This window comes from Ceratotherium simum, chromosome X (genome assembly GCF_057802395.1).
Source record: "Ceratotherium simum simum isolate JZ-2026a chromosome X, ASM5780239v1, whole genome shotgun sequence".
NCBI classification, from domain to species: domain Eukaryota; kingdom Metazoa; phylum Chordata; class Mammalia; order Perissodactyla; family Rhinocerotidae; genus Ceratotherium; species Ceratotherium simum.
The window spans coordinates 85,058,432-85,083,545 of record NC_141940.1 but is presented as its reverse complement, the minus strand read 5'-3'; the positions used below and the strand labels follow the sequence as shown (position 1 = coordinate 85,083,545).

Here is a 25,114-nt window from a genome sequence, read left to right as displayed (position 1 = left end):
CTGCTGGTGGGAGTGCAAGCTGGTGCAGCCACTATGAAAAACAGTATGGAGATTCCTCAAAAAATTAAGGATAGAACTACCATATGATCCAGCTATTCCACTGCTGGGTATTTATCCAAAGAACATGAAAACACCAATGCATAAAGATACAAGCACCCGTATGTTCATTGCAGCATTATTCACAATAGCAAAGACTTGGAAGGAACCTAAGTGCCCATCAAGGGACGAATGGATAAAGAAGATGTGGTATATATACACAATGGAATATTACTCAGCCATAAGAAATGATGAAATCCAGCCATTTGTGACAACATGGATGGACATTGAGGGTATTATGCTAAGTGAAATGAGTCAGAGGGAGAAGATCAAATACCATATGATCTCACTCATAAGTTGAAGATAAAAACAACAACAAACAAACACATAGAGACAGAGATTGGCTTGGTGGTTACCAGAGGGGAAGGAGGGAGGGAGGAGCATGAAAGCTATGATTAGGCACATGTGTGTGGGTGATGGATTGTAATTATTCTTTGGGTGGTGAACATTATGTAATCTATGCGGAAATAGAAGTATAAGGATGTACACCTGAAATTCATACAATGTTATGAACCAATGTTACTGCCATAAAAAAATAATAAAAATGAAAAGTCATTGCCAAACCCAAGGTCATCTAGATTTTCTCCTATGGTGTCTTCTAGGAGTTTTATTTTATTTTATTTTATTTTTTTGTTTATTGCAGTAACATTGGTTTATAAAATTGTATAAATTTCAGGTGTACATCATTATACTTCTGTTTCTGCATAGATTACATCAAGTTCACCACCCAAATACTAATTACAACCCATCACCACACACATGTGCCGAATTATCCCTTTCGCCCTCCTCCCTCCCGCCTTTCCCTCTGTTAACCACCAATCCAATCTCTGTCTCTATGTGTTTGTTTGTTGTTGTTATTATCTACTACTTAATGAGTGAGATCCTACGGTATTTGACCTTCTCCCTCTGACTTATTTCACTTTGCATAATACACTCAATGTCCATCCATGTTGTCACAAATGGTTGGATTTCATCGTTTCTTATGGCTGAGTAGTATTCCATTGTTTATTTTACATTTGAGTCTGTGATCCATTCTGAGTTAATTTTTGTGAAGTGTGTAAGGTCTGTGTCTAGATTCCTTTTTGGGCATGTGGATGTCCTGTTATTCCAGCACCATTTATTTTATTGTGATAAGAACACTCAATATAAGATCTACTCTGTTAACAAATTTATAACTGTACAATACATTATTGTTGACTACATAGGTGCAGTGTTGTACAGCAGCTCTCTAGAGCTTATTCATCTTGTTTGCCTGAAACTTTACGCCCATTGATTAGTAACTTCTCATTTCCTTCTCACCCCAGCTCCTGGCAACCAACATTCCATTCTTTAATTCCAAGAATTTGACTATTTTAGATACCTCATATGAGTGGAATCATGCAATATTTGTCTTTCTGTGACTGACTTACTTCACTTGGCATAATGTCCTCAAGGCTTACCCATGTTGTTGCATATTGCAGAATTTCCTTCTTTTTAAAGGCTGAATAGTATTCCATTGTACGTATATACCACATTTCTTCATTCATTCATCTGTTGATGAACATTTAGGTTGTTTCCACATCTTGGCTATTGTGAACAGTGCTGCAATGAACATGAGTGCTAATATCTCTTTGAGATCCTGATTTCAATTCTTTTGGATAAATAACCAGAGGTGAGATTGTTGGACCATACGAAGTTCTATTTTTAATTTTTTGAGGAACCTCCATACTGTTTTCCATAGTGGCTACACCATTTTGCATTCCCATAAACAGTGTGCAAGGGTTCTAATTTCTCCATATCCTCACCAACACTTGCTGTCTTTTGTTTTTTTGATAATAGCTATCCTGACAGGTGTCAGCATCTGTTGAAAAGACTATCTTTGCTCTGTTATATTACCTTTGCTCCCTTGTCAAAGATCAGTTGCCTATATTTATGTGGGTCTATTTCTGAGCTCTCCCTTCTGTTCCATTGATCTATTTGTTTATTCTTCTGGCAATACCACACTGTCTTAATTGCTGTAGCTTTATAGTACGTCTTTTAGTCAGGCAGTGTCAGTCTTCCAACTCTGTTCTTCTCCTTCAATATCGTGTTGGCTATTCTGGATCTTTTGCCTCTCCATTATACATTTTAGAATCAGTTTGTCAATATCCACAAAACATCTTGCTGGAATTTCTTTGTCTGGTTTTGATATCAGGATCAGGGTAATGCTGAACTCATAGTATATGTTAGGAAGAGTTCCTTCCTTGCGGTAGGCAGAATTCTAAGATGGCCCCCAAGAATCCCAGTCCCTGTTGTACACATACCTTCTTCCTAGTTATTTAATTAAACATGAATCTACTTACTTACTTACTGCTGTGAAGGGATTTTGCAGATGTAATTAAGGTCCAACATCAGAAGGACAAGAAGTATTTATCACATTATTGCTGGCTTGAAGACAGATGGGGGCCATATGGCAAAGAATCCAGGTGACCTCTAGGAAATGAGAGCAGCCCCCAGCTGATAGCTAGCAAGGAAGTGGGATCCTTCATCCTACAATTGCAAGGAACTGAATTTTTTCAACAGCAAGAATGAATTTAGAAGCATGTTTTTCTCCAGAACCTCCAGACAAGAATTTAGCCTGGCCAATACCTTGATTTCAGCCTTGTTATATCCTCAGCAGAGAACCGAGTCATACCGTGCTGAACTTCTGACCTACAGAAACTGTGATAATAAATGGATATTGATTTAAGCCACAAGTTTGTATTAGTTTGTCATGCAGCAATAGAAAATTAATACATTCCTCTTCTATATCCTGAAAGAGTTTGTGTACAACTGCTATTATTTCTCTTAACTGTTCAGTCAAATTCACCAGTGAAGCCATCTGGGTATGGTGTTTTCTTTATGGGAAAGTTTTTAACTATGAAATAAATTTCTTTAAAGACATATGGCTATTCAGGTTGTCTTTTTTCTGGATTAAGCTTGGTAGCTTGTGTCTTTTAAGGAGTGTGTCTATGTTATCTGAATTGTCAAATTTATGAGCATAAAGCTCTTTATAACATTCCTTTATTATCTTAATTTCTGTAGGATCTGTAGTGTTGTTCCATATCTCATTCCTGATATTAGTCATTTGGGTCTTGTCTCTTTCTTCCCTCATCAATCTGGCTAGAGGTTTATCAATTTTATTAACCTTCCCAAAGAACCAGCTATTGGTTTCTTTGAATTTCTCTATTGTTTTTCTGTTTCCTACTTCAGTGATTTCTGCTCTTATCTTTGTTATCCCCTTTCTTCTGCTTACTTTGGGTTTAATTTCCCCTTTTTATCATAATTTCTTAAGGTAGAAGCTGAGGTCATTGATTTGAAATCATTCTTCTTTTCTAATATAAGCATTTAATGCTATGAATTTCTTTCTAAGCACTGTGTTTGGTGCATTCCATAAATTTTGATACACTACATTTTCATTTTAATTCCATTCAAAATACTTTCTAATTTTCTTTATGATTTCTTTTTTGACCCATGGTGTGCTGGTTATCAATTTATTGCCTCTCAACTTCAAATTCACCCTTTCTGCCTGCTCTGTGATAATGGAGCATATTTTAACTACTTTTTCTTTGTCAACTGGCACTGAAGCTTTGTCAGTAGAGGGTGCTGCAGAGATATTGCAAGAGGAAAAGATGTTTACTTCCTGATTCCTGTGTGCTCGCTTGGCAGGCTGCTTCTGCATGGCTTTTTCTGAAATCAGAATCCTGGAGCACTCATAACTTTTCCAGTGCCTGTTTCTTGCAGTGTATGGTAGCCAGTAGCACCTAGTGACCAGCAGCTTTCACCTCCCCCTGGCACTCACCCTTGCTACCTTTGGTAGCAAGCAGAGTGCCTCAGAATCCTGCAGCACTCACAGGTTCCCCAGGGCTTGGCTCTTGTGGTGCACAGAGGCCAGCAGCACCCAGTGAACAGCTTTCTCCCACCCCCCAGCAGGCAGATTTCTGGCAAGTTCAAGAGGATAGATTTCCAGCAAGTTCTACCACTGCAGCACCAATGACTTCTCTGCCATTCAGTGAGCTACAGTCATGCCTCTCCAACAAGATCTGGATCTCAGCTCTAAGGGCATTCTATCTCAGTCTATCTCAGACTACTTCTTTTATCTGCTACTTCTATATTCTTTAGAGTTCTCTTCACATTTTACTAGCCAATCCCTCATTTTTCCAATCCTCTGTTATAGGTAATTCCTTATGTTAACTTTCTCTGTCCAAATTACTGTGTCATTCTCTCTCTCAAGATAGGACTCAGACTGGTGCAGAATTGTTACCAGGAGTGGTGCCAGGAAATAGATCTGCAGAGGTGGGATTTTGGGATTGGTTTTTACACACCTCCAGGCTTGAGCAAAGTGCTTAACTCTTTGCCAATGAGAAATGGATGCTAGTAATCCATGGCATGCAGTGGCATCACGATTAATCAACTTATGGTTGGTTGTGATGAAGGGCCAACTGAAGCACGAGCCTTAGAAGCCTAAATGACTGCTGCACTTGACCATTATGGCAGTAATCATGACTATAAGGACTGTGATGTGGGATGGGTTATTTTGAATGCACTTGAGCGCTTACAAAGAGAAAATGACAAGCTTAGGTCTGTTAACTTCTCAGGTCAAGTCACAATCTAAGAACAAGAGAGCTTTCTTGATGCCTAAAAAAGACTATTTCTTATAGCTGCACAACTAATATTGCTGAAAATCAAACACAACATTTAATTGTATAGGTTGTTGAATTCACAGTATTGATAAGTTTCTCATGTGAAAGTTAGGGCATTGACTGGTAAAGAATGGGATCCTGAAACTTGGAATGGGGACATCTGTTTGGTCCCAGATGAAATTGACAATCTTGAAGTACCAAGTCACTCTGAACCTCCCTTACTAATGGAAGTAGCTTGCCCTCCAGTGTCTGAGATTAGCCTTTCTTTCCTTGAAAACGCTGTGATAAACTCACCGGGTCCAGATGTCTCGAAAGAGGAGGCCCATTCTCCTCAAGACCCGCCACAACCACCCCCTATTGTCGATAGACCCATAACTGAGGTCAAATCTCAGCATGCTCCAGGGGAACAAGTGCACACTATGACCAAGGAGGAAATAGCTTATACACCAAAAGAAGTGTGAGACTTTGCTAATACATATCACCAGAAACCTGGGGAACGTGTGCAGAAACAGATTCTAAGGGCGTTAGACGAAGGAGGACTGAATATAACACTAGATTGGGCAGAATTCATTGATATGGGTATACCTACTAGAGATTCTGGATTTAATGTGTCAGCACATGCAGCTGGAGGTGGCTCTAAGAGCTCACTTGGTTGGTTGACTGAAACTGGGACTCAATTGTGGCCTACAGTTAATGATGTTGAGATGTCCAAGGTTCCCCAGCATTATATGGTGGAGAGAAGGCTTAGGGCAATAGGAATGTTAGACATGATTTATCATGTATGACCTGCACACAACCCCCAACGATGTTCCATGAAAAGGCTCAGAAGACACTCCCTTTACCAAGACATTGAGAAATCCTTTAGTGAGAGGAGCAACTGCATCCTTGGGAAGCTCTGTGGTTGCTCTCCTTTGTAGGCCAGGTATGACTGTAGGGGAAGAATGACCCTGAAGGCAATTCAGAGATCATCAGGGCTGCCTCTCTGCCCAGAGTGCAAGGGCCCTGGAGGCAGAGCAGTTTCAAAGGGGCCGATGGCACACTGCCTGGTGCTGCCTCACATGATGGTTTTCGCTCCTGCACTCGGCACCCCGCTCCTCAGCCGCCCCAGGTGCAGCTCCAGAGGGCCCAGTAGAGCCAAGGGGGCGTGGTACTTCCACCTAGACTTCAAAGGACGGGGCCTCCTGGCAGAGCCACAGGCTAAAACCCCAACCCCAAGAGCCATGGGGCCCCCAGCAGAGGACTGCCTGGGGGCCCACCACCAAAAGACTGTCCAGCAAAGCTGTGAGGCAGGCCCACCACCCCAGTGTGCCTTGCCCCAGTGTGTCCTGAAGGCACGACCTCTGCCCCAGTGGGCCTGGAGGGCAGATCATCCGGCCAAAGAGGATTATTCTGGAACCTTAAGGTCTAATGGAATTTGCCCCTTGGGTTTCAGACTTGCTCTGGACCTGTCACTCCTTTCTTCTCTCCTATTTATCCCTTTTGGAATGGGAAAGTCTACCTTATGCCTGTGCCAACATTGTACTTTGGAAGCACATATTTTGTTGGGTTTCACAGGTTCACAACTGGAGAGCAATTTGCCTCAGGATGAACTGTACCTTGAGTCTCACCCATACCTGATTTAGATGAGACTTTTTAGATAAGACTTTGGATTTTAGACTTTAGAGTTGATGCTGGAACAAGTTAAGGTTTTGGGGGCTGTTGGGATGGAATGAATGTATTTTGCATGTGAGAAGGACAAGAATTGGGGGTGGGGGCAGGGGCAGAATGCTACAGACTGAATGTGTCCTGGCCAAATTTATATGTTGAAACCTAATCCCCAATGTGATGGTGTTTGGAGGTGGGGCCTTTGGGGTGATTAGGTCATGAGGGTGGAGCCTTCATGAATGGAATTAGTGCCCTTATAAAAGAGGCTTCAGAGAACTCCATTTCCCCTTCCACTATGTGAGGACACAGCATGAAGGAGACCATCTATGAACCAGGAAGTAAGTACTCACCAGTCACCGAATCTGCTGGCACCTTGATCTTGGACTTCCCAGCCTCCAGAACTGTGAGAAATAAATTTCTGTTGTTTATAAGCCACCCAGTCTATGATATTCTGTTAGAGCAGCCTGAACAGACTAAGACAGGCTCTCTGGTTTCAGTGAGGATGCTGGAATCCCAGAGGAGCAGAGGCCAAGTGGCAGTACTTAACTGCCAAAGACAAGGTGTGCACATCTACCATAAAGGGCAGCATGGATGTACAAGCAAATTGATCATGATGTCCCTAGGAATGAAATAGATGAGTAGCCTATTATAATATTGCTCAATCTATATGATAGGAAAATTTCTAGATCTAGTAGCCTAAAATCTGACTCAAGTCACCACAGTGGAGAGTCAGCCTCTCACTGTTTCTTGACTGAAATCAATTCATAGACCCAGAGCCCCTTGATTGAAGGGGAGGCGAGGTCCCCTTGAGGAAGAAGCCTGCACCATTGCTGCAAGAACACACCATAAATCTTTCTCCAAGCCTCCCCCAAAGGGACCTATGGCCATTTAATAAAGTGAGTGTGCATTGGAGAAAAGGAAATACCCAGACCTATGAGGATTACTAGATACTGGCTCTGAATTGACACTAATTCCTGAGGAGTCAAAATGCCACTGTGGCCCAGCAGTCAAAGTGGGGGCTTTATGGTGGTCAGGTGATGAACTCTTAGCTCAGGTCTGATTCCCATTGAGCCCAGTCAGTCCAGTAAACCACCTTGTGGTTATTTCCCCAGTTCCTGAATTTATCATTGGAATAAACATACTTAGAGACTGGCGTAATCCCCACATCAGCTTGCTGATAATAACGAGGGCCATTATGATAAGAAAGGCTAAGTGGAAGTAAACTTCTGCTCCCTTCAAAGTTAATAAACCAGAGGTGATAACACATCCCTGGGGGAATGGAGAGCTTTATGGCACCATAAAAGACTTTAAAGAAGTAGGTGTGGTGATACCTATCACAACTCCATTTAACTCACCAGTTTCGCCTGTGCAGAAGTCAGATGCATCTTGGATAATGACTGCAGACTATCATAAATTTAATCAGGTGTTGACTCCAATCATAGCTGCTGTTCCAGATATAGTATCTTTACTGGAACAACTCAACGTAACCCCTGGAACTTGGTATGCAGGTATTGGCCTGGCTAATGACTTGTTCTCCCACCAATTTTCAAGGGCTACCAGACCATTTGCTTTTACCTGACAATAACATCAGTATAACTTCAAAGTGTTGCCTCAGGGCTATGTCAAATCTCCTGGACTCTGTCATAATGTACTCTGCAGAGATCTTGATCATCTTGACACTCAACAAAATATCGCACTGGGCTACTACATTGATGACACACTGATTGGATCTGGTGAGCAAGAAGTAGCAAGTAGTTTTTGGTTTTTGGGGGTATTTTTGGTGAGGAAGAGTGGCCCTGAGCTAACAACTGTGCCCATCTTCCTCTATTTTGTATGGGGGATGCAGTCACTGCATGGCTTGATGAGTGGTGTAGGTCTGCACCTGGGATCTGAACCTGTGAACCCTGGGCCGCTGAAGCGGAGTGTGCGGAACTTAACCACTGCACCACCAGGCCGGTCCCAAGCAAGTACTTTAGATGCCTTAGTAAGAATGAAAGGATTGGTGTGATGGTTAATTTTATGTGCCAATTTGGTTGGGCCAGTGCCCAGATACTTGGTCAAGCATTATTCTAGTTGTTTCTGTGAAGGTGTTTTTTGGATGAGATTAACATTTAAATTGGTAGACTTTGAGAAAAGCAGATCATCCTCCATGATATGGGTGGGCCTCGTACAATCAGTTGAAGCCCTTAATAGAACAAAGACTGACCTCCCCTGAGCAAGAAGGAATTCTGCCAGCAGACGGCCTTTAAACTTGAACTTCAACATCAGCTCTTCGCTGGGTCTCCAGGCTGCCAGCCCACCATGCAGATTTTAGACTTGCTGGCCTCCATAATCATGTAAGTCAATTCCTTAAAATAAATCTCTCTCTAATATATACACATCCTATTCATTCTGTTTCTTCAGATGAATACAATTGGACATAAACCCCACAAAAATTCAGGGACCTGCCACCTCAATGAAGTTTCTAGGAGTTAAATGCTTTGGAGCATATTGAAAAATTCCCTGCATTTCCCTTGTGCTGCTGTGGTCTGAATGTTTGTGCCTCCTGTCCCAAATTCATGTGTTGAAATCCTAATGCCCAAGGTGAAGGTATTAGGAGGTGCTTTGGAATGTGCTTAGGTCATGAGGGTGGAGCTCTCGTGAATGGGACTAGTGCTCTTATGAAAGAGACCCCTTACGCCTTCTACCATGTGGGGTTACAGTAAGAAGACAGCTGTCAATGAGGAAGTGGGCCCTCATCAGACACCGAATCTGCCAGCGCCATGATCTTGGATTTCCAGCCTCCAGAAGTGTCAGAAATAAATGTTTGTTGTTTAAAAGCCACCCAGTCTGTGGTATTTTGTTATAACAGCCCGAATGGACTAAGACACCTTGGTAGGCTTCTTTGGATTTTGGAAGCAGCACTTGAGTGTGCTACTTTGAACCCATCAAAGGTTTCCAGTTTTGAATGGGACCAGAACAAGCTAAAGCCCTGCAGTTCAGACTGCAGTACAAGCTGCACTTCAGCCTGGACCTTATGATCCAGCAGACTCAATGATACTTGAAGTGTCTGTGACAAATAAGAGTGCTGTATGAAGTTGCTGGCAAGCAGCAATAAGAGAATCACAGCATAAGCCTCTAGGATTTTAGAGCAAGTCTGTGTCCTCTTTTGCAGATAACTATTCTCCTTTCGAGAAACAGCTTCTGGCTTACTACTGGGCCTTGGCAGAGACTGAACACCTAACCATGAGATATCAGGTAACCATATAGCCTGAGATACCCAATGTGGGTATCTTGTCTGACCCGTATAGCCATAAGATTGGGCATTCATAGCAGCATTCTATTATCAAATGAAAATGGAGTAGAAGAGACCAAGTTGGGCAGATCCAGAAGGTCCAAGCAAGTTGCATGAACAAGTGACTCAGACCCTTTTGATACCAACTCCTGCTGTATTGCCTCCTCTCCTTCAATCCATGTCTATGGTGTCGTGGGGCATTCCTTATGACCAGTTGACTGAGGAAGAAAAAACTCAAGCCTGGCTAATACATGGGCCTGCATGATATGCTGGTACCATTTGAAAGTAGACAGATGTGCATTACAGCTCTACTCAGGGGTGACTTTGAAAGACAGTGACAGGGCCGGCCCCGTGGCTTAGCGGTTAAGTGTGTGCGCTCCGCTGCTGGCGGCCCGGGTTCGGATCCCGGGTGCGCACAGACGCACCGCTTCTCTGGCCACACTGAGGCTGTGTCCCACATACAGCAACTAGAAGGTTGTGCAGCTATGACATACAACTATCTACTGGGACTTTGGGGGGAAAAAGTAAATAAATAAAATCTTTTTTTTATTTTTTTTTTTTATTTTTTTTTTATTGCAGTAATATTGGTTTATAACATTGCAAAAATTTCACGTGTACATCATTGTACTTCTATTTCTGCATGGACTACATCATGTTCACCACCAAAATACTAATTACAACCCATCACCACACACATGTACCGAATTATCCCTTTCACCCTCCCCCCTCCCCCCTTCCCCTCTGGTAACCACCAATCCAATCTCTGTCCCTATGTGTTTGTTTATTGTTGTTATTATCTACTACTTAATGAAGGAAATCATACGGTAAAAATAAATAAAATCTTAAAAAAAAAAAAAAAAAAGAAAGACAGTGACGAAGGAAAATCCTCTCCAGTGAACAGAACACAAAGCAGAATATTCCATTGTCCCCTGTGTCTGGAGTGAGAGATCACCAAAAGTATGGATGTACTCCAACGTGTGGTCAGGGAATTAGAAGGAACAGGACTGGAATATTAGTGACAAGGAAGCCTGGGGAAAAGAGAGGTGGATGTACTTCTGAATGGACACAGACAGTGAAGACACTTGTGTCCCATGTGAATACCCACCAAAAGGCATACACTGCAGAGGAGACTTTTAGTAATCAGGTGGATAAAATGGTGTGCTCTGTGCATATCAGTCAGCCTCTTTAACCAGCCACCCCAGCATTTGATAAAAGAAACAATGGGCCCATGTTTTAAAACTGCTCAGGCTTCCATAACAAAATACCATAGACCAGGTGGCTTAAACAACAGAAATTTATTTCTCACAGTTCTGGACACTGGAAAGTTCCACAATCTGTGTGCGGACTTGTTTGGTTCCTGGTGAGATCCCTCTTTCTGGCTTGAAGACAGCTATCTTCTTGCTGTGTGCTCACGTGGTGGAGAGAAAGGGCTCTCTCATGTCTCTTATAAAGGCACTAATCCCATTACGAGGGTTCCACCCTCATGACCTAATTACTTTCCAAAGGCCGCATCTCCAAATACCATCACATTGAGGATCATGGTTTCAACATACGAATTTTGAGGGACACAATTCAGTTCATAGCAGCCCATAAACAAAGTGGCAGGGATGGAAATTTGCCTGGGCTCAACAACATGGACTTCCCCTTACTGAGGATGGCATGGTTAATGCTACTGCTGAGTGCCTAATCTGCCATCAGCAGAGACCAAAATTGAGCCTCCGGTATGGCACTATTCCCTATGGGGACCAACCTTGTGACAGGTTGATTATATTGGATCTCTTCCATCATGGAGGGGGACAGAGATTCATTCTCACAGGAATAGACACATTTTCTGGATATGGTTTTCCCTTCCCCACCCATAAGGCTTATGCCAGCATCACCATCTGTGGACTCTTCTGCACAGCATTGCATCTGATCCAAAAACTCATTTCACAGCAAAAGAAGTGTAGCAATGCGTCCATGCCTATGAAATTAACTGGTCTTACCACATATCATATCGTCTGGAAGCAGTTGGCCTAATTGAAAGGTGGAATGGCTTTGAAGGTTCAGTTATGTTGCTCGCTGGGAAACAACACCTGAAAGGGTGGGATTCTGTTTTATAGGATGGAGTATATACTTTGAATCAGAGACCATTATATGGTGCTGTCTCCTCCAAGGCCAGAATAAATGGGTCCTTAAATCAAAGGATAGGAGTAGGAATGGCTCCTCTCACTATTATACCTAATAACCCACTCACAGAATTTTTGCTTCCCATCATGACAACTTTGAGCCTTGTTAGTATGGAAATCTAAGTCCTCGTGATGGTTAATTTTATGTGTCAACTTGACTGGGCCATGGGGTGCCCAGATATCTGGTTAAATGTTATTCTGAGTGTGTCTGTGAGAGTGTTTCTGGATGAGATTAACATTTGAACTGGTAGACCTAGTAAAGTCGATTGCCTCCCCAATGTGAGTGGGCCTCATCCAAACTGTTGAAGGCCTGAATAGAACAAAAAGACTGAGTAACAGATTTACTCTCTCTCTGTCTGACTGACTGTCTTTGAGTTGGGACATCAGTCTTCTGCCTTTGGACTCAGACTCAGACTTGGACTGGAACTATACCGCTGGCTCTCCAGGTTCTCAGGCCTTGGGACTCAGGCTAGAACTACACCATCAGCTCTATATACTACATACTATGTACCATATACTATACCATCTCTGCTGACTGTAGATCTTGGGACTTCTTATCCTCCATAATCACACAAGCCAATTCCTTGTAATAAATCTCTCTCTATATAAATATATCCTATTGGTTCTATTTCGCTGGAAAACACTGACTAACACAGATTTTGGTACTGGGAGTAGGGTTAGAGGAACAGAATGTTAAGGATGAGTTCTCTGAGTTCTCTGGTTCTGGAGTTTCTGGACTTAGCTCTCTAATCTGATTAAGTTTAAAGATGCTAATAACTATTTCCTGTAGTAAAGAGAGCACTGATAGAACATGGCATGATCTAGCAATAGAGATACACAAAATATCTCCATTGGATACTCCTAATCAACTACTTACAAGAAAGAGCTGGGTGACAGTGTATATGATATTTTCAAACAGTTTTGGAAAACTAACAAACATAACGAGTTTGGCTGGTTGCTCCTAATGTTGCTGGACAAAGTAGTGAAAAAGAAGGATGGGCTCAGGGATTTGAATTCCCAGCTCAAGCTCCACATAAATGACTTGAAAGCTTCTATGTGTGCCATGAAGGAAAGCCTCATCTCCTGTAGCTGAAGAGCTCAGATTGCTGAAAATCAAACCTAGAATCTCATCTTGCAACTGGCTGAGTTACAATACAAGTTGAACTCCCAGCCTTGCAGAGTGTCTATTGTCAAAGTGAGGGCATTGATGGGGAAGGAATAGGATCCTGTAAGTTGGAATGGGTACATGTGGAAAGACCCTAATGAAGCTGGGGACATTGTGCCCTAAATTCTGATGAGTCTTCTTTGCCAGTGGGAGAGGCTTCTACCAGGGGGCACTACAATGGTTTCATTGAATTGGAAAGGTAAGATGTTTTGGAAATTTTGCCAATGAAACTACAAGCAAAAAATGGGGGGCAGTAGAGTTAATTTACTGGCTAGAGTGATTGATCTTCATTACCAAAGGGAAATCGGGTTGCTGCTACACAATGGAGGCAAGGAGGACTATGTTTGCAACTCAGAGGATTATCTTCCATGCCCAATAGTAAAAGTAAATGGAGAACTACAGCAACCAAAAACAGGCAGATGATTGAGGACTCAGGCCATTCAGGAAGGAAAGTTTTGGTCACTCCATCAAGTAAAAAAGAGCATCTGAGGTTCTGGAGGAAGACAGGGGAAATACAGAATGGATGGTGGAAGAAGGAAACCATAGATGGCAATTACAGCCTCACGACCAATTACAGAAATGAGTACTATTGTAGCTCTGCCTATTTTTCTTGGTTTGTTATGTTTGTATGTTTATTTGTGTGAAAGAAAAGCCATTTTCTTTCTCTCCTTCCCATTTTTGTTTTATATACAAATAGTTGTTGGAAGTTAATTTCACCATTTAGTCCTTAGATAATAGAATATCAGTGGGACTGTGGCTAAATGTGAGGAATAATTAATATAGACAGCAATAGATACAATGACTCTTGTGACTGTGTGTCTCCTCATTTTGGGGAAAGAGTGATAACTTCCTCTCTTACGAGAAGGATAGCTATATCTTGTTAGGTAGAAATAAAATTGTTTTGTTGTACGAGAATTTAAATGTGTGTAGAAGGGTGCACATGGAAGCTGAGTAGTCAAAGGAGTGGACTGTGCCGCTTATTGATTTTTGCCTCTTGGCTTCAAATTCACTATGCCTGCTCTCTGAAAATGGATCTGATCTATTGAAATACTTTTCCTTTGCCAGCTGGCACTGAAGCTTTTCCAGTAGAGGGCATTGGAGAGACACTGCAAGAAGGAAAATGGTTTCGCTTCCTTGTTCTGATGCCCTCACTCAGCAGGTTCCTGCAGCATACACAGCTTTCTCCAACACCAGAGTCCTGAAGCACTCACAGATTCTTCTATGCTGGTTCCCACAGTGCATGGTGACCACCAGCACCCAGTGGCCTATAGCTTCCCCCTGGGATCCGCTATCAGATGGTTTAGCAACAGTTTGCCTCTGGCTTCTGAAACACTCACAACTTTTCCATTTTCCAGTTTTTGCAATGCACGGCAGCCAGCAGCGCCCAGTGTCCAGCAACTTCCCCTGGCACTTTCCCTCAGGTAGTTTTGTAGCAGAGTGCCTCTGATGATACACCTCCCCATGAACAGCTCTGTTTGAGACCCAAAAGGATAGATTTCTGGCAAGTTCCAGAAGGCAGATTTCCGGCAAGTTTCACCATTCAATGAGCCACAACTGTATTGTCTTCCACAAGGACTGACTCTCAGCTCTGAGTTCAGGAGTGGGGGCAGGATAGGTTCTTCCTTGGGTGTTGTATTTCAGCTATGCTCATGCTTTCCTCTACCTTCTTGAACATATAGGTTATATTTATAATAGCTGTTTCAATGTCTTTTGTGTATTAGTTCTATCATCTAGGTAATTTTCTTTCTTTCTTTCTTTCTTTTTGCCGAGGAAGATTCGCCCTGAGCTAACATCTGCTGCTAATCTTCCTCTTTCGTTTGTATGTGAGCTGCTGCCACAGCATGGCCACTGAGAAATGAGTGGTGCAAGTCTGCACCTGGGAACCAAAACTGGGCCACTGAAGTGGAGCTTGCCAAACTTAACCATTAGGCCACTGGGGCTGGTCCAGGGCCATTTTCTATGGATTATTTTTTTCCTAATTATGGGTTGTATTTTCCTGCCTCTTTGCATTCCTGATAACTTTTTATTGGATGCCAGGCATCATAAATTTTACCTTGTTGAGTGCTGATTTTTTTTTTTTTTTTTTGGTACTGAAAAAATTTAGGGGTGGGCTTTGTTCTGGGACACAGTTAATCAATTTGATCCTTTTAAGGCTTGCTTTTAAGTTCTTTTAGGCAGGACCTGAACAACTTTTAGTCCAGGACTAATTTGACTGATAGTCTAGAGCTCATTTGGTACTGAGACAATACCCCTCTGAGTTCTCTACTCAATGCCTCATGTGTTAGGAGGTTTTTTCACTCAGGCTGGTGTGGAGATGAACTATTCCTGCCTCTAAGGATTGTTCCTCCTGATCCTTTTCAGTGGCCTTTCCCTGGCCTCAGGCAGTTTCCTCACAGATGTTTGCTGATCAGTACTCCGTTGAAGACTCGAAGGGAATCCTCTGTAGATCTCCAGAGCTTTCTCTCTTTGTGCAGCTCCCTTTTCCATAGTACTCTGCCCCGTTCTGCGAATTCTAGCTGCTGTGACCTCCACAAACTCTTATCTATGTCTTCTAAACTCGGGGCTCTTTTTGAGCTCTCCCCTCCCCCCACAGCACCTGCAATCATATGGTTCACTCATCAGGCATCATGGTCCCATATTTCCTGTTGTCTAATATCTAGAAACCATTGTTCCATGTATTTTACCTGGTTTTTCAGTTGTTTAAGGCAGGAGAGTATATCTAGTCCCTGTTACTCCATGGCTGGAAACAGAAGTCCCCAAATTCTCTTTCTGGCCCATCTCCTAAGATGTTGCTTTCTGGAACTCACCCTCGGTCATCAGCAGAATCCCTACATCCTCAACCTCTTTTCTGAGGTTGAGTTCCCCTTCTTGCTCCAATGGGAACATGAATCTTCCTGGACAATACTGCAGCACTCTCAAGCAGTGAATTCTCTCCCACAGCTCTCATACCAGTGATTCAGGAGGCATGGGTGTCCTCTTTGTACTTCATGCACATCCCCTAGACCATGCTCCCTCCCTCCTCAGGAAGTCCCCCAGCTCCTTTGAGGCACAAGCATCAAACTATATGGGCTTCCATGTGTCTTTGTTACAGTCACCTACCAAACCCTTCATCACTTCATCACTCCCTTTTGGGTTTTGAGGATTGTTTTACTGGCTCACTGTCACTCTCCAATACCTCTCTTATCCAGAATTTTGGTGATATCAAAATCTACATTGATGGTGGGTACACCATCCAACCCTCTGGCCTCTCTATTCCCTGAGCTCTTCTTCTCTATTGATGTTGTGCCCATCCTCCTTCAGCCACCCACTCTCATCATTATACCCTAACCCTTGTGGATAACATTAACTGCGTCCTCTCCATAATCTGAATTTCAAGGTTTTCACTCTTTGACCACCACCTCTTCTTCCAGTTCACTCCCCCTTTGTATTAGTCAGGGTTCTCCAGAGAAAGAGAACCAATAGAACAGACATATATGTGTGTGTGTGTATATATATATATATATATAAAAAGAGATTTATGATAAGGAATTTGCTCACACAATTAGGGACGCTGACAAATCCCAAGATCTGCAGAGTGACTCGACAAGCTGGAAAGCCATGGGAGCTGATGGTGTAGTTCTAATCTGAACCTGAAAGCCTGAGAACCAGGAGAACTGATGGTGTAGTTCCAGTTCGAAGTCTAGCAGGCTCAAGACCCAGGAAGAGTTGATAGTTCAGTTCACATCCAAAGGTAGGAAAAGGCCGATGTCCCAGTTCGAAGACACTCAGGCAGGAGGAGTTCTTTCTTCCCTGGGGAGAGGGTCAGCCTTTTTGTTCTATTCTGGCCTTCAACGGATTGGATGAGGCCCACTCACATTAAAGAGGGCAATCTGCTTTACTCAGTCTACCGATTTAAATGTTAATCTCATCCAAAAACACTCTCACAGAAACACCTAGAATAATGTTTGGCCAAATATCTGGGCACCCCATGACCCAAACAAGTTGATGCATAAAATTAACCATCATAAGTCTATCCCTTGTCAACTTGGCACCCATACGCATCTCCTCAAACCGTACTTAATCTCCAAATGAAGTCAATAACAAGGTCATAATTTCATCTAACATAATACAACTATGTTGTGTACAACTGAAAATGCTCTAATCCCTTCCCCAGAAGATGAGGTAAAATCTTTGTGTGATGCTTACTCTTCTCCTTGATATCTCGTCACTTAAATACTATGATGTAAAGTTAACAATATTTATTTTTTGGGGTTTTTTTTTGTGAGGAAGATTGGCCCTGAGCTAACATCCATTGCCAATCTTCCTCTTTTTGCTGAGGGAGATTAGCCCTGAGTTAACATCTGTACCCATCTTCCTCTATTTTGTATGTGGGGTGCTGCCACAGCATGGCTTGAGAAGTGGTGCGCAGGACCATGCCCAGGATTTGAACCTGCGAACCCCGTGCTGCTGAAGCGGAGTGCATGAACTTAACCACTATGTCACCAGGCTGGCCCCTAAAGTTACCAATATTTAAATGCTATAATATACCTATAAGTCAATACATCTTATATTATATGATAAGGGGATAAGAGAGGGAAGAAAACAAAAATTTTTGATACACACAAATATAATATTCATAACAAAATGTCTTAGTCCATTTGGGCTGCTGTAACAAAAATACCATAGACTGGGTGGTTTATAAACAATAGATATTCATTTCTCACAGTTCTGGAGGCTAGGAATTCCAAGATCAAGGTGCTGGCAGATTTGGTGTCTGATGAGAGCCCACTTCCCGGTTTATAGACATCTGTCTTCTCACTGTGTCCTCACATGGCGGAAGGGACAAGGGATCTCTCTCGAGTCTCTTTTATAAGGGCACTAATCCCATTCATGAGGGCTCCATACTCATAACCTAATCACCTCCCCAAAGCCCCACCTCCAAATACCAACACACTGGGGATTAGGATTTCAACATATGAATTTTGAGGGGACACAAAAATGTAGTCTATAGAGCAAAAATAAGGAAGAAATACAATTACAGTCCTTGTTTCTGTAACTGGTCATGTGGTTGTAGTTGGTATTTATAACCACCTTCTTCCACTACCCATTCTTTTTTTTTTTTTTTAATTTTTATTTATTTATTTTTTCCCCCAAAGCCCCAGTAGATAGTTGTATGTCATGGTTGCACATCCTTCTAGTTGCTGTATGTGGGACCTGGCCTCAGCATGGCCAGAGAAGTGGTGCTTCGGTGTGCGCCCGAGATCCGAACCCAGGCCGCCAGCAGTGGAGCGCACGCACCTAACCACTAAGCCACGGGGCCGGCCCTCCACTACCCATTCTTTATTCCTTTTTCCCTCAGCAAGCACCTCAGCTAGTTGTGGTTCTTTACCTGGTGAGGTGACCCAAACTTTTATTCCTGAGGGGTCTGGGCCTGCCTGGATTTGGTTGTTGTACTTTTCCATCAACCTTAATCACAGGGCATAGTAACATTAAGAGATGCTGAAGGGATCTCCTGTATTCCAGACATGTTCTTCCTCACCTCCGCTGTGGAGTCATGGTTCAATTTCCCCTTGGTAGTCAGGATCAGTCACCCCAGCCAGCTCAGTAAGTCCCTTCTTTGCCCGTTGATTCAGAGGCATGAGGAGCCCAAAGGGGCCAGGTAGCAGTCTTAATTTCCACTTAATGGAATTGTTGTGTCTCCTGGTGGAAGCATTCCTCCCTTTGGAACTAAGGCCTCTAGGCCAGCAGGGCATCAGTTCATGGGAACAGGAAGCACCCTATGGCCCAGTCAACTGGGCCGCTGACACCCTATGTGTCAACTTGACACACAAAATTAACCATCACACCCTTCAACCCCTTTAGGACTTAGAATTTATTAACCTTACTACCTTTTCACTGTTCCATACTTCTCTCATGTCCTCACTTCCCTCCTTACCCAGTTTAAATTCTATAGTCCATAATTGTGATTCCTCTATTTGATTGTCCCTCTCTTACTTCATTTAATTCACTCCAGCCCAGCTCCTAATGAAATCATGGATCCAAGCTGTGATCACCAATGGTTGCTACATTACCAAAAAAGACACACTAGATATCACTGGATGTGCATGACCATGTCCCCTCTATGTGTCTGTGTCTGACATGGTGTTTTAGGAGAATCCCTATGGCTGGTTCTGGGTATGTGTGACCCCAGTCTGCATGCTCCTTTGTTTCTCAGTATCTTTGCTTGTGTGTGTGTACCTGTGTGGCTGTGTCTGCACAGGTCTGGTTTGGTATCACTGTATGTTAGCCTATGTGGGCTCTGTCCATGTCTATGCTCATGGGCTGTGTCTCTGCGTGGCATGTGGTCTCTATGTGATTTGTGTCTCTTTCTGAGTGACTGATGGTCACTATACTGGGTGTCTCTGGGTGACTGTGTCTGCATGTATCTCTGTTTGCTGTTGCCATATGTCAGAGTGTCTGTGCCTGTGTCTATGCTTGTGTGCTATGTGTCTGTGTATGTATGAGTAATGCATGGCCACTGTACATGGGTGTCTCTGGGTAACTCAGGGACTGTGCCTGTGCTGGCCCCTTTCTATGTGTCTGCGCCTCTGATTGAAAAGAGAGAGAGAGAGATAGCAAGGCTCTGATCTAGAATCTTCTCCCCACCTACTCCCACAGACCAAGGCTGCCATCTTGAGTCAGGTGATCCGCTGAGTGGGAAGCACCTGCCACCTGCACCCAGGGCTCTCCCCAGATGCAGGGCTTCCCCCAGGGATGACAGAAGGAAAGAAAGAAAGAGGGAAGAAGGTGTGGTGGCTCCTTGGTATCCTCCCAAGGGTCCAGGAATACTCCACCTCCCTGTTCATGTCCCCTCTCCCTGATTCTAACCCTGACTTACTTAGCCCTCAAGTCTTAACTTTATGCTGGCTCCACCTCCAGCAGAGTCACTCAAATGCCATATACCCATACCTACCTCCTGTGCCCACAGCCCTTCCCACCAGCACTTGCACCTGTCCTGCTCCAGAAAAGTGTCTCCCCTCCCTCCTTTTCCTTTCTTCCTTCTCCCCCTGTGCTACCAGATTGAGACAAGCTGGAGTGTGTGCCTGGCAAAATCTGAGCCTCAAGCGTTTCTGCTCTTATTGGATCCTTGTCACTAGCCAAGCTTATTCACAGCTTGGGACCTTTACACTGTCCTCTGCTTGGAATCCCCTAGATCGATGCACAGCTAGCTCCTTCAGATCATCGTTCCAGTCTCACTTCATGCGTCACCTCAGAGAGGGCTTCCCTGATCACCATCAGTAAGTGCCCACCCCCCTCAGTCCTCTTGACCTCACCTCTCTGCTTCATTTTCTTCAGGGCATTAATCATCACCTGACATAATGTAGTGATTTGTTTGTTCACTGTTTGCTGTTCCTGCCAGGATGGCAGTTTCACTGGGGCAGGGGTTTATGTCTGTTTTGTTTATCATGTTGTGCACAGGACCTAGGACAGTGTAGGTGCTCAATAAGGAATTGGTTGGATGAATAAAAAGATCTCCCGGGGTTGGATGTGGGCCCCAATCTCCCCTACCCTCCGCTGTTGGCCTCACTGCTCATGGCTCTTAAGGAGGGCAAGACAGACTGGGCTGAAGGTGAAGTCACAGAACCAGTCAAGTCAAGGGCACCAGGCCAGCCTGCACCTGGCAGTTCTCATGCGGGGCACACTCCCTGCACCCACCCTGGGCTCCTAGGGACTTCACACCCTGGAGAGCTGGGTAGGGACTTTGCCCTAACCATGCCTGCCCAAATCAGCAACGTGGAGGTGCTGTTGAGCTGAGAGGAGTCTCTATGGCCTGGGGTGGGGGACAGGCCCAGAATCCCTCCAGAGAGGGTTCCCCTGCCTCCTCACCTGCCCCGGGGCCCTAAAAGTGGCAGAAACAGAGGGGCTTTCTGAGTTCCCAGATACCCATCCTGGCCCTGGGGTGAACAATTGCATTTGTTTATGGTTTATCCTTCTTGTGTTTCTTTTTTTGTAAAAATAAACAGATATATGTCTATATTCTTATTTCTTCTTCTTTGTTATCAAAAGATAGCACTTTCTTTTTAAAACCCAATAGACTAAGTGGCCAATTCACCAAACCATCAAGTCTCCTAGAATCTAACTAATGAAAACTAATTTGCCGAAAAATCAATGTGCTGAATTCTTGAGGATTTGGGGAAAATTTGAGTTTCACTCTAGTCCCGGGTGGTACTAGACAAACACCTTCAACCAAGTGTAGGTCAATTCACTGCAGCTTTCCTGCAGCCAGAGGCAGCAGCATGGATGATGGCAAAGCAAAATCTTGGGGGGGATAAAATCCCTAGGCATGGGCTGACTTGGTCACTTAGCAATTGGACATATAGGGAGGATACCGGGCAGTCAGGTGGCCTCTTTCCATGGGGCCCAGGATTGGGGTGGAGGTGGGGTTAGAAAGTTAAGATGAGGGGTAGAAAGGTCCATCTCAAAGTGGAGCTTTTCCAAGATATTGGGAGCCATGAGCTGAGCTGCACCTCAAGAAGATGCTCTAGTAAATCTTCATGATCTTGGATTTGACGATGGAGTCTTAGGTATGGCACGAAAAGTACAGACAAAAAAAGAAAAAATAGATAAATTGGATTTCATCAAAATTAAAAACTTTTGTGCATCAAAGGACATTATCAGGAAAGTGAAAAGACAACCCACAGAATAGGACGAAGTATTTGTAAATCATATATCTGATATATACCCAGGATACATAAAGAACTTTTACAAAAGACAAACATTGCATGATTTTACTCATATGTGGAAGATAAACAAACACGTGGGTAAGGAGAACAGATTTGTGGTTACCAGAGGGGAAGAGGGTTACTGGAGAGGGAGGGTGAAAGGGGTAAAGGGGCACATGTGTATGGTGATGGATAAAAACTAGACTATTGGTGGTGAACACAATGCAGTCTATAAAGAAACATATATAATAAAGTACACCTGAAATTTACACAATGTTATAAGTCAGTATGACCTCAATAAAATAATTTTTAAAATATCGTACATCAATATACTTCGATAAAAAAAAGAACTCTTACAACCCAACAACAAAAAGAAAAACAATCTGAATTTTCAAATGGGCAAAGCGGTTGAATAGACATTTCTCCAAAGAAGATAAATGGCCAGAAAGCACAGGAAAAAATGCTCAACATCATTCGTCATAAGGGAGATGCAAGTCAAACCTACCATGAGGTACCATCTCCACTAGGACAGCTATAATAAAAACAAACAAACAACCAAACAGAAAACAAGTGTTGGCAAGGATGTAGAGAAAGTGGAACACTTGTACACTGCTGATGGAAATGCAAAATGGTTCAGCCACTGTGGAAACAGTTTGGTGGTTCTGCAAAAAGCTAAACATAGAATTACCACCTGATCCAGCAATTCCAATTCTAGGTAGACACCCAAAAGAACTGAAAACTGGGTACTCAGCAAATACATGTACACGCGTGTTCATAGCATCACTATTCACAATAGCCAAAAGGTGGAAACAGCCCATATGTCCATCAACAGATTAATGGATAAACAAAATATGGTATATACGTACAATGGAATATTATTCAGCCTTAAAAAGATATGAAGTGGGGCCAGCCCGGTGGCACAAGCAGTTGAGTGCGCACTCCGCTTCAGTGGCACGGGGTTCTCACAGGTTCAGATCCCTGGTGCACACTGGTGCACCACTTGTCAAGCCATGCTGTGGCGGCGTCCCACATAAAGTGGAGGAAAATGGGCATGGATGTTAGCTCAGGGCCAACCTTCCTCAGCAAAAAAGGAGGAGGATTGGCATCGGATGTTAGCTCAGGGCTGATTTCCTCACAAAAAAAAAAAAAAAAAAAGATGTGCAGTACATGGACCATGATACATGCTACAATGTGGATGAATCTTGAAAACATTATTCTAAGTGAAAGAAGCCAGACACAAAAGGTCACATATTGTATGATTCTAGAATAAGAAAATCTATAGAGATAGAACACCGATAGGTGGTAGCCAGGGGCTGGGTGGGGCAGGGGAGTGGAATGGGGAACAACTGCTTAATGGGTACAAGATTTCCTTTTAGGGGTGTTGAAAAAGTTTTGGAACTAGATAGAGGTGGTGGCTGCACAACATTGTGACTATACTAACTGCCACTGAATTGCTCACTTTATAATAGTTAATTTTATGGTATGTGAATTTCACCTTAACAAGAAAAAAATAAGAAAAAGGAGGAGAAGGGGAAGGAGGAAGGGATCTAACTCTCTGGTGGGGCCTGGGAGAGTGGGTTTTCCTTCAGACATTTCTTTCCCAGCTTTACTGAGATATAATTGACATATGACATTGTGTAAGAAGTTTAAGGTGCACAATGTGATGATTTGATACACGTATATATTATGAAATGCTTATCACAATAAGGTTAGTTAACACACCCTTTACTTCATGTAATTACCATTTTGTGGTTGTTATGATGAGAACATTAAAGGTCTACTCTCATAGCAACTTTCAAGTATACAACACAGTATTGTTAACCATAGTCCCCATGCTGTATATTAGATTCCTGGAACTTGTTCATCTTATAACTGCAAGTTTGTACCCTTTGACCTTCAGACATTTTTATCACAGTAATTCATGAGCATGGAAATAAGTCCCACAGTCCTGAGGGGTTTTTGGTGAAAAGCAAAGTTTGTGACTGCCCCTCCCTACCCCATATTGCAGCCACAGAGACAACCATTTTTACCTCCTTCTGATTTTAGTTCTCCCAGTGCTTTCTGCCATAACTCTAGTGCTGTCCAATAAAACATTCTGAATGATGGAAATGTCCTATATTTACTCTGTACAATATGGTAACCACTAGCCACATATGGCTATTGAGCACTTAAAATTGGGCCAGTGTAACTGAGGAACTGAATTTTTACTTTTTAATTTTTTTTATTGTAGTGAAGTACACATAATAATATAATAGCAGAATAACATAAAATTTATCATTTTAACCACTTTAAAGTACACAGTTCAGTAATATTAAGCACATTCACATTGTGCAACCATCACCACTTTCCATCTCCAGAACTCTTTTCATCTTGCAAAACTAAAACTCTGTACCAATTAAACAATCACTCCTCATTTCCCCCTCCCCCAGCCCCTGGAGACCACCATTCTACTTTCTGTCTCTATGAATTTGACTACTCTAGGTACCTCATATAAGTGGAAACATACAGTATTTGTCCTTTTGTGATTGGCTTATTTCGATTAGTATAATGTCCTCAAGGTTCATCCATGTTGTAGCGTGTGTCAGTTACTTTATTTAATTTTAATTAATTTAAATGTAAATAGGCACATGTAGCTAGTGGCTACTATATTGGACAGTGTAACTCTAGATAATACACTTCCATACTTTGTCTCAATTGATCAACTTGATATAAACCGTTCCAGAGTAGAGAAAAAGGAAATTCCCCAACTGACTTATTGTGGCTCAAGTAACTCTATGTACTGGGAACTCACCTAGAGAATGTTGATAGGATTTTATTCCCCACTTCCCCCCACTCTGGGAAAAGAAAAGGAGAAGTATATTTATTGTGTTTAGGATTGAGGGAGTATGTTTTATGATGAAATGTGCAATAGTCTTTGAAGATGAGCTATGAGCCCCACTTTTTTTTTTTACATGTTTTTTTTTGTGTGTGAGGAAGATCAGCCCTGAGCTAACATCCATGCCAATCCTCCTCTTTTTTGCTGAGGAAGACCGGCTCTGAGCTAACATCTATTACCAATCCTCCTCCTTTTTTCCCCCCAAAGCCCCAGTAGATAGTTGTATGTCATAGTTGCACATTCTAGTTGCTGTATGTGGGACGCGGCCTCAGCATGGCCGGAGAAGCGGTGCGTCAGTGCGCACCCAGGATCTGAACCTGGGTCGCCACTAGCAGAGCGCACGCACACTTAACCGCTATGTCATGGGGCCGGCCTATGAGCCCCACTTCTGCCTTAACATCCTGTGTTGGGGAAGGGCTTGGAAATAAGGTGCCCACCTGCTTCTGATGGACAGAAAGCAGGTGGGAGAATTATCATGAGGGCTGAGCTGGGCTGGGACTACTGCTCTGATGCTCTGCCAGATCATTCATTCACGCAGGCATTTACTCCACAGATGTTTAAGTATTGCTTA

The 25,114-nt window shown here is 43.0% G+C and overlaps 1 long non-coding RNA gene across 1 annotated transcript in view; it reads right to left on the bottom strand.

The window, feature by feature from the left end:
- The window catches only part of LOC147911917 (uncharacterized), a 57,646-nt gene that overhangs the window by 15,497 nt on the left and 17,035 nt on the right, over positions 1-25,114 (bottom strand). Inside the window, exon 3 of the long non-coding RNA XR_015550490.1 lies at positions 6,731-6,781. This is a non-coding gene — a long non-coding RNA (uncharacterized LOC147911917). The remainder of the gene's footprint in view (positions 1-6,730; positions 6,782-25,114) is intronic.